The sequence below is a fragment of the Pinus tabuliformis genome, chromosome 4_2 (assembly GCF_031772625.1).
Source record: "Pinus tabuliformis cultivar Carrire ecotype Pingquan chromosome 4_2, CPIR1, whole genome shotgun sequence".
NCBI classification, from domain to species: domain Eukaryota; kingdom Viridiplantae; phylum Streptophyta; class Pinopsida; order Pinales; family Pinaceae; genus Pinus; species Pinus tabuliformis.
Genome location: NC_142304.1, coordinates 459,342,399 through 459,356,629, shown reverse-complemented (window position 1 = coordinate 459,356,629; position 14,231 = coordinate 459,342,399).

The following is a 14,231-nucleotide window of genomic DNA, read 5'->3' as shown; positions in this document are numbered from 1 at the left end:
TTATTTTATTTTTATGTATTTGGAGTTATAAATATTAAGTATCTTAACTATAGGTGCCGCTACTGAGGGCTTATAGAGGGATTCATAAGCTTTAGAGCTCATGAAAGGAAGGGATGGGTTATTAATTATGTCATATAATGGTTTGAGATAAAGGATAACATGTATTATATAGGTTATGGTCTATATGGGTTAGACGTTTTAAGAATATGGGATTAATGGATTATTGTGATGTAGGTCTATAGAAGCTTACATGATAGGGGTTATAAGATAACTTTTAGAGTGTATACATGTTATTACAATCAATAAATATTACAAGTTTTCAAGATGATTGATTATAAGATGTGGGTAAATGTAGATAATAATTAAGGGATATAAGGGGTTATGGGTTATAACATTTTTTCTTTGCAAGGCATAATAGGTATAGGTTATGTGATTTATGAGTTTAAATCTCAAGAATAGAGTATATATTTGATAAGGGTTAAAAGTTACACAGGTCACACCACAACTAGCTCAAGAGAGCGAACCTGTGGAAATCAATTCATTAAAAATTTCAAAGGATAGAGAGAATGAAAAACAATAAAGTATACAATCAACTAATAACACTTTCAGATTAAACAAATCTCTTAAAATACCTCTTTCTCCTTGTTCACGACAAAGCATAATGGTGAAATTTGGGTGATCTCACTTGATTGTCAAATTATTTTTGTGAGTCGTATTTGAGTCTTGAAACCTCCCACACCGTCAATGCATGCATATTTTATAGCCATGTCAAATTTCAGTGTGTACGAGCACAAATTGAAAAAAATTCAATGTTTAAGTAGATCATTATGTGTGGGGTTAATTAATTAGAGCATAATTTTGACCACTAATTATTTGTAAATTTTATGTAGTAGATTGGTCCTTAGTTGGGGTAGGCCCACAATTGGTAAATAGTAATAAATAATCTCATTTCCTCGACATTTATATCATAATTTTGTTGTTTGATTACAAAAAATTTTCTATGAGTCATATTTGAGTCTTGAAACTCTCTCATACCATCAATACATGCATTTATCACAACCATGTCAAATTTCAATTCATAAAAACATAAACTAAAAAAAAAAACAATGTTGGCCCCATTCATAGGTCCATGACCATCTCAAGAGACTTGTCTGACCCTCTGGAAATCGATTCACTAAAACTTGCAAAGATTAGATAGAATGGAAAACAATAAAGTATACAATCAACTAATAACACTTTCAGATTTGAAAAATATATGAAAATACCTCTTTCTCCTTGTTTATGGTGACGCATAATGGCGAAATATGGTTTATCTCACTTGATAGTCAAAATATTTTTTTGAGTCGTATTTGATTCTCGAAACCTTCCCAAATCATCAATGCATGCATCTACTATAGCCATGTCAATTTTGAGTGCGTACGAGCACAAATTGAAAAACATTCAACGTTGGCCCCATGCACAGGTCACAATGTGCAGAGTCAATTTATTAGAGAATAATCTCAGCCACTAATTATTAGTAAATTTTAAGCGGTAGATTGGTCTTTAGCTGGGGTAGGCCTGCAATGTGCAAATAGTATTAAATAATTTCATCCACTTGACATTTATGTTATAGTTCTATCATTTGATTGTTGAATTATTTATGAGAGTCGTATTTGAGTCTTGAAATCCTCCCATACCATAAATGCATGCATCTACCATAACCATGTAAAATTTTAATGAGTACGAGCACATAATGAAAAAATTTCAACATTGGCCCCATTGACAGGTCACACCGCAACCGACTCAAGAGACTTTTGTGGCCCTCTGGAAATTGATTCACTGAAATTTACAGAGAATAAAGAGAATGCAAAACAGTAAAGTATACAATCAACATATAACACTTTTAGATTTGACAAATCTATGAAAACACCTCTTTATCCTTATTCATGGTGTAGCACAAAGGTGAAATGTGGGTGATCTCACTTGATTTTGAATTCTTTCTGTGAGTCATATTTGAGTCTTGAAACCCTCCCACACTGTCAATACATGCATCTAATATAGCCATGTCAAATTTATGTGTGTACAAGCACAAATTAAAAAACTATCAACATTGGCCCCATTCACAGGTCACTATGTGCGGGTTCAATTAATTAGATCATTATTTGGGCCACTAATTATTAGTAAACTTAACGTGGTGGATTGGTCCTTAGCCGGTGTAGGCCTACAACTAGTAAATAGTAATAAATCATTTCATCTCATCTACATTTATGTTATAATTTTTTCGTTTGATTTTCGAATTCTTTCTGTGAGTCCTATTTGATTCTCAAAACCCTCCCATACCATCAATGCATGCATATACCATAACCATGTCAAATTTTAGTGTGTACAAGCACAAACTAAAAAAAATCAATGTTGGCCCCATTCACAGGTCACACTACGACCATATCAAGAGACTTCGAAAACCCTCTGGAAATTGATTCACTAAAACTTGCAAATCATAGAGAGAATGCAAAACAATAAAGTATACAAACAACTAGAAACACTTTTAGATTTGAAAAATATCTAAAAATACCTCTTTCTCCTTGTTCATGGTGAAGCATAATGGAAAATTGTGCGTGATCCCACTTCATTGTCAAATTCTTTTTGTAAGTTGTATTTGAATCTTGAAACCCTCCCACACCATAAATTAATGCATCTAATATAGCCATGTCAAATTTTAGTGTGTACAAGAACAAATTGAAAAAATTTCAACATAGGCCCCATTCACAGGTCACTATGTGCGGGGTCATGTAACTCCTCTTGAGGTAAGCCCCATTCAAATAAATTTGATAAATTGTTTACATTTTATGAATGGTGAGTGTGCTTTAGAGAAACTAAGAAGATAATGGATCATTGTGCGTAGGAGAAGGCAATTGGTCCTGCACAAGTACCCCAAATGATAGTAAAGAAAGTGTTGTGTAGGAAGCTCACAACTAGAGAATTATGGTTCAATTCCCATATTTCAAACTGCAACATGGAAAAAATTGTATTAAATCTATCATACGATGTAAATATATTACCAAAGAATATGTTGGAACTAATGGGTAATACAAATCTCATGTTGTCACCGATTAACCTGTAACTTGCCAATCATCACAAAATATTTCCCATTGGACAACTACTAGATCTCAAAATCAGAATTGATAGGGTAAGGAGTCTGGTAGACGTTGAAGTCATTGAGATAGTGTATGACACAAATTCTTATCCATAATTGGTAAGGTTGTTGATAAGGTTGTTGGGGATTATATGTAGATTGGTTTCCATAAGCTTGTCATCTCCATCCTTGTTGATAAGGCTGGTTTGGAGGTTGTTGAGGAGGCTATGCCTACATTGCATAGGATAAATATATGTATTGTGTAAAATATTTTGATAATAACGAAATTGTGGATTTGGATTTGAAGACATACCTATAGGTTGAGACTGCCAAGGCTTTCTTAGAGGTGTAATATAGTAAAGTGACTATATTGCTTCACCTTATCTTCTATTAGTTTCTTTGATTTTTCTATTGTTAGTAAATTCTTTGTTGAATGTATTTCTGCACAAATTCCATAAACTTCAATACTATCCAAAGTAATTTCACATAAAGGATGATTCTTTCTCAATTTAGGGAAAAATATAGACAATACTTCATTTTGTTCTTCTCATCTCTTTCTAGTCTTAAATGTATCAATTTGAGAGCCATGAGTATTTATAAGGTTCATTTAAAATTTTTCTAATAAATTACCAAATTCTTCTCTAGTGAATCCTCCTAAAGATTACTTAGTCACCTTTTAGAGTACATCCCTTTATCCCTTACCTAATTTATCTCTTCCTCTCTTGCATTTCTTGCATAACTCAATAATTTGATCATAAGGTAATAAAGAAATATCCCTTGACCCCGTAAGATTGAGGACACACACACACACAACACACACACGCACACACACACACACACACACACACACACACACACACACACACACACACACACACACACATATTCATCTCCAGTTCCTTTTTATAAGATTTTTTGTGTAAATTGAAGACTTAGATCACTTTGCTTTGACTTTTGTAAACTATATATAAATATTTCCAAGTAATCTTCCAAGCTTTCATCTTCTTTCTAAATAATCCTAAAATTGTCTTTTTTAGCATTCTGGGTGTTATCATAGGTTTTGATTTGAGGTTAGAGTTTTAGGAACTTAAAATTGATGTTTAGAGGTTTTTTTTTTTTTAAATTGAAAGCGCTGAAAATAAATTTGTCAGCGCTGGTTTAAAAACGAAATAAGGAAATCATTGACAAATCAAATGTTAGTGACATGATTCGATGATTGTTACAAAGTACATGGTTGATAGTTGATATGATTTCCTCCCTAGATACGGTGAATAATCATCATGAATTCATTATAGGTGAGTGACAGACGTGATGATTAAGGCATAAGGCGTAAGGCATATGTCTTATTATTATTCCAACCGAATGACTGACAAATCAGTTTCTTCATCACACAGGAGGTGCATGTATCTTGTTTTCATTCAAAATATTAGTGCCATCATTTTAGTGTCATCTGTAGATTTTGTGGCTTATCATTAGAAACCATGGGGAAAGGCAGTCAGATGTAGAGAGGAGAACCGGGAGGCCCTGAGATCCTTGAAGCCATCCTAAATCTATAGGAAAAATTTCGGCATGAAGGATGGGAAGAGTTCTATTTCAAATGTAATGGGTGTCATAATGGATTTCCCCAAGATTTTGTAGAGGGGTTCAATGGGGAAAATGTTATCATCAATAAAATTTCTTTCCTAGTCATAGAGCACACAATTTTCGAGGAAACAAGCCTTTCGTTCGATAAAGACCGATAGTTTAAAAACCAAACCCTGGAAAGAATCAACATTCCATTCTTCCTTAATGATGAGTATAGAGATGAACCCAAAAACTTAGGTGTGCAGAGGCCTTCACTTAAAAAGGAGTGGAACAAACATCTAAACCTTATTCAAATTTATTTCAACTGTGAAGGGTGCTACCACATAATGAGTATGTACGACTAAATTTATAACAACATTTCTAGGCTAGCGCATATGAACATGCCTTATTTCTTGTTGATGAGATAGAAGAAAATGTCTGCTAAGGTTCAAGCTAGGCCAAAATCCTCTATTTTCCATAAATATTTGATTAAATTGTTGGTGGTTGATCATTTAAAGGAAATAAATATACTACGGGATCATTTCCTATTCTCGGAAGGTTTTGTTGAGATAGTAAGCCCTAAGCCTAAAGCCAACAAATGAAGGAGACATAAGGGTGTTATGAAAATTGTTAAAGCCTCAAAGGAATCCTCTTATATTAAAACCATAATTAAGGGGAGGGTGTCACCACCTAAAACCCCTGTTCTTGTACCAACATTGGAAAGGGTTTATACTAGGACCCTATCTCCTCCCCAAGAACTAGAGGAAGATAAAATTGCAGAACCGCTGGAGAAAATGCCTACAGATGAAACAATTGAGGTTGCAGAAGAAGGACCTAGTGAAACAGGGGAGGATAAAATAGACATGGTGCAAAACAGGAGGAAAAAATAACCTACACTGGTTAACATCTATGGGATTTGAAAGCCCCACGCTAGACCTGTAAATAAACTCTAGGTCAAATTTAGATTGAAGCAAAACCATGCCCTAGTAAGCCAGGTTATTGAGTTAGATGATTCACCATTAAAATATATGGTGATAAACAAGGAAAGGGATTCTAGTTCCAAGAAGCAGAAGTAGGGTCCCAAGGCCAAGACTAAGAGACTAAGAAGATAAAAACTGATCAAACAGATGAGATGGAACTTTTATTGAGGGCAACAGAATGACTCAAATGAGGTTTACTGAAACACATTGCCAGTTATTTTGTCAGCGATCATTTTGAAAACTTTTACATAGAGCGATGAAAATTATTTTGTCAGCATCATTTTTTCTCTATTTTGGAAGCAAATTGCAGGATTACCTCTCAATATACAGTGCCAATTATTTTTTCACTGCCCAGATCTTTTGTAGAATTTTTTCAATGATGAAAGGATCAATTTTGTTGAAGTTATCTGGAGGATATTTTTACATAGTTGACATCATTTTTGGGGATTAGATCAAAGGTATAGTAATGTGGGGCTATTACAAGTATGGGAATGAATGTTTGAGCAAAATTCTAAGGCACAAACTAAGGAATTACTAGATTTTATGGAAAAGATCAATTAATTGTTTTTGTTCCTTTTCTTCAATAACTTTACCATCTACAACTCCACTTTTTATTACAATTAGATTATCATGCACCATGGAGTCAAGAGAAAACACATTAAGTATTTATTTTTTGTAAATGCATATTAGTTTTAGTATAAGACATAGGATATATTTTCTAAAAATAATTTGTAATTAAATTTTCCCAGAATCATGGATTTGGTTTGTAAGTAGTTCTCTATAAAGTTATTCCAAAAGACGAAAGAAGGGTTGGAATTTTTGGAAAAAAAACTTTTGTATTGCCTAGACTTAGAGATTAATATATTTTTCTATAAACAATATTATATGCCTAGTTTTTATATATTCATGTATAAATGATTTCATGTTTGTTTCTACTATGTTTAATTTCTCATTAGCCACTTTTTTTCAACATTATTCTTCAATATTTGGATAAAGTTGGATGAATTAGAATTCATGTGGAATTGCTCATATTCATATTATTCGAATGCTTAAGTATTTTTTCAACTTAAATATCACTACAAAAATCTCAGTGCTCTGTTTTGATGTTTATCTTCTATAGTCTTCTACACACCTTGATGATAACCTTTCAAATAAATTGTGAGTCATATTGCCTTTGTTTATATTTTTTCGTATAATCCGTGTTTAGAAATTATTTATCTTTTGTAAAAGACTCCATGCCCAATGGTATCTTTTCTATCATTTCCAAACCAGTTTCATTCGATAAAAATTAAAATATGGCCAAAGAGCTTAATAACCCGCTACTAAAGCGACCTTGAGTGGTAAAGTTTAAGGAGAATTCTCTCTCGAGATTGAAGTGCCAGTTTCACTCTCAATGCGGTATGAAGGTTTCCTTAGTGATTTTCCTTCCACAACCAAGGAAAACTTCTGAGTGATAATGTCATCTTGGCATCGTTTCCAGGGAATGAAGGTTAAATCGTCCACGGGAAAGAATGATGAAGATCCAAATCTGATCATTGATAGTGAACGAGGATCAGAAAAAATATAGTTTTGCTTCACCTCGTGATTCCATTGTTTGAAAGGTGACTCCACGGGGAAGTTCTGACTCATAAGGGAGTTTACACTAGGAGAAATCCTTATGCTAATCCACCAGAGCCTTTGTCAAGTCCATAATATATTTTCAGGAAGAAATATCAACAAAAGAATATAGTACTTTTCCTTTAGAAAGATATTTATATTTTCCTAAAGATATTAAATCCATAAAAGATATCCAATTTGACATCAAATTTGAGCATATTTTGTTTAGGTCAAAATCAGAATCTAACTTTTCAGATATTTCTATATGATGAAAAAATATGTAAGACCTATACTCCAAGATTTTCCTCCCAAGAATTGAGTTTATCACTAGAAGACAAAGAGATTTGGCTCCAATTTGAAAGATTGGAACATTTGGTTCACGAGCTCCAATTTGTTGTATCCAAGTCTGCTACTTTCCCATTTTCTATTCCACCTTTTTCTACTCCATTTGTTTTCTTTTATATTCCACACCCCTATTTCATCAGTTACCACCACATCAGTTTTTGTTCCATTTTAATCTACTATTAAAATCCATAGCATTGTAGTTACCTCAACTTCATTTCAATTAGCTATGGCTACTAGATATGCCCCTCTTGCTTTGTCAGGTCAATTTCATGACCTCCCTTAAAATTATGGTCAACACTTAATTCAATTTCATGGATAGGGAGGTTTTACTACTCAACAACATTTGGATAAGTTTAATGAATTTATAGATCTTGAAGAGGTGGATGATGATGATTTCAAGATGAGGTTGTTTGCACAAATCTTCTGAGGAGAAGTGAAAAGTGGTTGAGAGGACAACCAACAGGAGGTATTGCAAATTTTCAATAGTTTGAGAATATTTTTCTTGCAATTTGGGAGGATAAGAAAATTCCTTTACAAATCTTGGCTGAATATGATAATTTGAAAAGAAACCCAAGTGAAATAGTGCAAGAATTTTTTTACTACATTTAACAAGGTATATAATGCAATTATGACTAATATTAAACCCCCACCTAGACTAGCTCTACTCCATTATTCAGATGCATTGAATGTTGAGTTTTATTTTTAGTTAAGAGAAAGGAATTCTGATACATTTACAGACATGCAAAATAATTCCATAGGAGTATAAACTAATTTGTTGGCCAAAAAGGTGAAAATGAGGACTGAAAGGAAAGTAATTAAGGATGAACCCTCTTCTTCAATAGATACCAAATTTGATGTCATGCTGAAAACAATGGAAAAATTGGTTGATAAGTTAACTCCTCCCAGGGGTGAGCCTCAACCCCAAGTCCAAAATCCCAATTTCAGAAGACCTTAAGGCCCTCAAGTTCATCAAAGAGATCAGAAAGGCCTTGAAGATCAACAGGCCATGAGGCCTCCTTTCCCACATAATTTTGTTGATGAAGAAAATGTAGAGGAAGTTGAAGAACAAGTAAATTTTCTTGATGAGGATGATACCCAGGTATACTTAAGTAAAGAATAACATAATTGATCAACCTAGCTACCATAAGAAAATGATAGCCAGTAATTAATGGTTGAATCAGAGGTATATCAACAAGGCTAAAACAATTTTGTTGCTGATTTTTAGAGACAATATAACCTCAAAGGAAAATATATCAGAGTAAAACCCCCTCTAGTCAATCCTCCAGTAGATTAGCCACAAGTAGATCCAAATAAAGGTCTATCTAAGAAAGTTGATGAAGCTAAGAAGGATGGAAAGGAATTAGAGAAGGTTCAACTTCCTTTTAGCTTGGAGAACGAATTGGTAAGATTAAGATCCCAATACCATTTTCTGAATTATTGAAGAATGCACAAATATAAAGAACAAATAATTAAAATGATTAAGGGATCAAAGGAAGTCCAATAATCAAATATTAATGCTCAATATTATCTAAACATACAAGATGATGCTTTTGATTTTTTATTCGGTCCTCATGCAATTGAAGTTAATGATGATTTTTCTCCTTTTTACATCAACTTTAACATTCATGGCATGATCCTTCATATTGTTATGTTGGACCATGGAGCATCACACAACACTATTCTTAAGTCAGTCATGGAAAATTTAGGCCTTGACATCACCAAACTTTACAAGGATTTTTTCTCTTTGACTCAAGAAAGGTAAAATGTTTGGGACTAATAAAGGATCTGGTTGTGACAAACACCCAAATCTCTACCAAGACTACGATGATTGATGTGGTAGTGGTTGATATTTTATTTATTTATTTATTTATTTTTGGGATGTTTTTATCACATTCATGGGAAGCCAATTTGGGGGGTACGCTACAAATGGACATGACTTATTCATCTATTCCAGTTTTTGGTGAGCAAAGAAGGTTGTAAAAAGAGACTCAAATGACGTATATCATTAGCAGTCAAAAGCAACTTGAGAATCATCCTATTTATGTAGTTGACACTGATTTTGGTTCTCAAATTTTTTATAATTATTTGTGCTTTGAAGAAGAGAAACAAAAACAAATTGAAGATCAAGTTCAGGTAGAAAAATTTCAGGTAGCTGAAGATAATGGGATATAGAACATGCATTTTAATGATTTCACTTACAAATATGGTTCAGGGGGGGGGGGGGGTATTTGGATCATTCTGCCAAATTGCATTAGTGATTTACAATCCTTCAAACTGTATTTTAAATGCGCCAACAACATTGTAGAGTATCAGGCTCTGATTATTGTATTAAATATGCTAAGAGAACATACATAAAAAAAGATTCATGTCTTTAGAGACTTTGAGTTGGTTGTGAAGCAAGTCAATGGTACATATCAAACTAAACATCTGAGGATGAGGGTTTATCAAAATGAGGTATGGGACATGTTTGATAATTTCTTTTTAGAACATAATTTTTTTTTTGTTTCTAGAGAAGAAAATGGTATAGAAAAATCCCTAGCTACTGTTGCTAGTGCTTTTAAAATTCCCATTTATCCAAATAGGAAGTATGAAATAAATGTCAGACATGGGCCTTCTATTCCAAACAATATCAAGCATTGGAAGTTTTTTTAGGATGACCAACAAATCAAAATATTTTTAGAAATGTTTGATGAGTTTGCAAGTACACCTATTAATAAAGACAAATATGTTATGATAGACTTGGATGCAAATTCAAATGATTTTCTGAATACTATAGTTGGAAAAGATATTATTTAGTTGAGCAATAATCTAATTCCTAGAGGTTTGGTTCCTTTAGAAAGGTTGATTGACAGTAATTATATCATTGTTAGGCCTAAAATTTTACTTGTTCATAGCAAATTACAAGATTATAATTTGGGAACATAAACAGATTTGAAAATTGTCAAAGTTTCTAATTCTTTGAATGAAGAGAAAAAACAACAGTATGTAGAATTTTTGAGAGAATTTTCAAACGTGTTTGCATGGAGATATGAGGATTTAAAGGTGTATGACAAGGCTATCATTTATCATACTATTCCACTCAAAGTTAATGAGAAACCTTTCAAACAAAAGCTTAGAAGGATTAATCCAAGGTTGCTGCCATTAATTGAGAAGGAGGTGAAAAGGTTTCTTTCTGCCAAGATAATTGTGCCCTTAAGGTTTTCTCAATGGATTGCAAATCTTATCCTAGTTAGAAAGAAGAGTGGAGAAATCAAGTTGTGTGTAGATTTCAAAATCTGAATAAGGTTTCTTTGAAGGATAATTACCCCTTGCCTAAAATGGAGAATATACTTCAGAGTGTAGTTGGAGCTGAGAGGATTTCTATGTTGGATGGTTTTTCAGGGTACAATCAAATTCTAGTGCATCCAAAGGACCAGGATAAGACTGCTTTTACAACTCCTTGGGGAACTTTTAAGTACTCAAAAATGCCTTTTGGTTTAATGAACGTTGGTGCTACATGTCAGAGGGAAATGGAAATAACATTTACTGAAGAAAATGATAAATTTGTTGTGGTATTTCTGGATGACATAACATTTTATTCTAAATTTGAAGCTGATTATTTGAAACAACTTAGATAGATTTTCTCAAAATGCAGAAAATTTGATATCTCTTTGAATCTAAAAAAGTCAAATTTTGTTATGAAGGAGGGAAATTTGTTGGGGCATGTGGTGTCCAAAAATGGTAATCAAATTGATCCAAATGGAGTGAAATCCATACAAAAAATTGGGTTCCCAAGTAGTAAAAAGGAAATACAATCCTTTCTGGTTAAGGTGATTTTTTTTAGGAGATTCATTCCTAAATTTTAAAGATGATTACTAATATGTTGAAGAAAGAAAGTGAAATTAAGTGGAAAACCTCAGCCAAAGAATATTTTGAAGGGAATAAAAAAACTCTAGCTCACGCCCCTATCCTGGTTAGCCCTGACTTTTCAAAGGAATTTTTAGTTTTCTCATTTGCTTCTGATCATACAATTTCAGGAATTTTACTCCAAAAGAATGCAGATGGTTATGAACAACACATATCCTTTTTCAGCAAGGCATTGAGAGTCTCTGAGATGAAGTGTGAAATTATAGAGAAACATGCGTTGGTGAAGGCATTGAATGATTTTAGAGCTTATGTCATGCATTCTCATATTATTTCTTATGTGCCCAACAAGGTAGTCAAAAATATTTTGAGTTAGCCAAATAGTGATGACGAAAGGGGAAAGTGGATAGAAATTTTTTTATAATATGACTTGGAAGTCAAGCCAACCAAGCTAATCAAAGGTCAAGGCCTAATCAAACTGATGACTAAAAAAGGTTAGGACACTCTTGCAATAAACTTTGTTTTAGAGCTCCTAGATGAGGTTGATGATAGGACAAATTTTCTTGTATCTGGAAAGTTAAAAAATTATTCATGGTACAATGGTGTTGTTTATGTATTGCATAATTTACAAATTTCACTTGGAACTACTAAAACTTGGGCTAGATTTCTGAAACTAGAAGCTGTAAAATTTTGTATTCTGGATGGATATTTGTTTTGGAAGGACTCGGAAGGTATACTCTTGAATTGTTTACTTGAATATGAAGCAAAACAAATAATAAAGGAGTTCCATTAGGGTGTGTGGGGGCTATCATTATTGGAAGGCCACTGTTAATAAGATTCTATGAGCATGACTTTATTGGCCTACAATTTTTTCAGATGTTGGAAAGTAGGTTGTAGCCTGTCACAAATGTCAGATCTTTGAAGGAAAGGACAAACTGCTATCTTTACCTTTTAAACCCATTTTTATAGAGGCACCATTTCAGCAATGGGGCCTTGATTTTATTGGAGAAATTCATCCAACATCTTCAGGACAACATAAATGAATTCTGACGGGCACAAATTATTTCACAAGATGGATTGAAACTATGCCAACTATGCAAGCTACTAATATTATTTTTATTCAGTTTCTAGTAAATATTCTTTTTATATTCAGTTCCACAAGAAGAATCATAATTGATAACGCACAAGCTTTCAAATATAAAATAATGATTACACTTTGTGATGAGTATAATATAGCTTTTAGTCATTCCAAACAACCTATTACCCTCAAGGGAAAGAACTGGAAAAATATTCAAATAAGAGTTTGGTTAGGATCATCAAGAAATTGTTGGAGGATAACAAGAAACCCTAGCATGCAAAGTAGAAATTTTCATTATGGGTAGACATGATCAACACTAAGAGATCAATTGGGACTACACCTTTCCAATTGGTGCATGGCACATAAGAAACCTTTCCAATTTCACTTGGGATACCAATAATGAAGTTTTTGCAGGAGTAAGAGGAAGATCCCAATCATATTACAAGAAGGATAAATCAGCTTGTTGAGGTTCAAGAAATGAGAGAGAAGGTCTATGATCAAGCTTAGATTTTTCAGGAAAAGATGAAATGGGTTTTTGACAAAAAAACCAAGGATGATAATTTTCGAGTTCTTGATAAAGTTCTCAAATGGGATGCTAGAATTGAAGACAAAGGAAAACATGATAAATTTGACTATATCTAGAAGGGCCCTTATCATATTGTTGCATTTCATGGCAAGAACACCTTCATTTTACAAGACTTGAAAGGATAATTTCTGCTTGGAGGTCCAGTAAATGGGCATTTTCTTAAACACTATCTCCCTTGAAACGTGATATTTCATCATTTCATTGTATATATCCGCCTTACTTTGGAAAATTTGTAGGTTTGGATATAATTTTGAAGAATATGAAGCCCAAGGAGAAGGCCCTAAGATTCTGATAAATGATTATCAAGGTATGACAAAGTATTTTATTTCAGTTTTCAAAGTCTATATTTAAAATAAATTTGGAAAAAAACTTTTTCCATTGGCTTAAAAATTCAGTTTGTTTTTTCAATAATTCAAACAGTTGTAATTAATTTTTTTAGTTTACTCTTCAACCTTACCAATGATGTTGTACTAGGCACCTAGTCAATGAGGGTTCTTGCTTCCCCCTTAGGTGACAACATGCTCGTTGGAGACAGTTGTTATCATAGTTTGTGATTTGATGTTAGAGTTTTAGGAACTTGAAATTATTGTTTAAAAATTTTTCTTTAAAGATTTTTGAAAATGTTGACTATTAATTTGACAACGTTGGTTTAAAAACGAAATAAGGAAATTGCTGACAAATCAAATGTCAGTGACATGATTTGATGATTGTTGTGGAGTACGGGTTTGACAATTGAGATTATTTTCTCCCTAGCTATGGTGAATAGTCATCATGCATTCATTACAGGTGAGTGACATACGTGATGATTAAGGCATATGTTTCATTATTATTCCAACCAAACTGATGAAAAATCAGTTTCTTCATGACATTGGAGGTTCACGTATCTTATTTTGATTCCAAAGATTAGTGCCATCATTTCAGCATCATTAGTAGATTTTGTGGCTTATCATTAGAAACCATGGGGAAAGGCGGTCAGTTGCAAAGAGGAGAAATGGGAGGCCCTGAGATCCTTGAAGCCATTCCAGAAGTTTGGGATCAATTTCAACAGGTAATATGGGAAGAGTTATGTTTCATATGTGATGGCTATAATGGATTTTCCCAAGCTTTCACAGAGGGGTTCGATGGGGA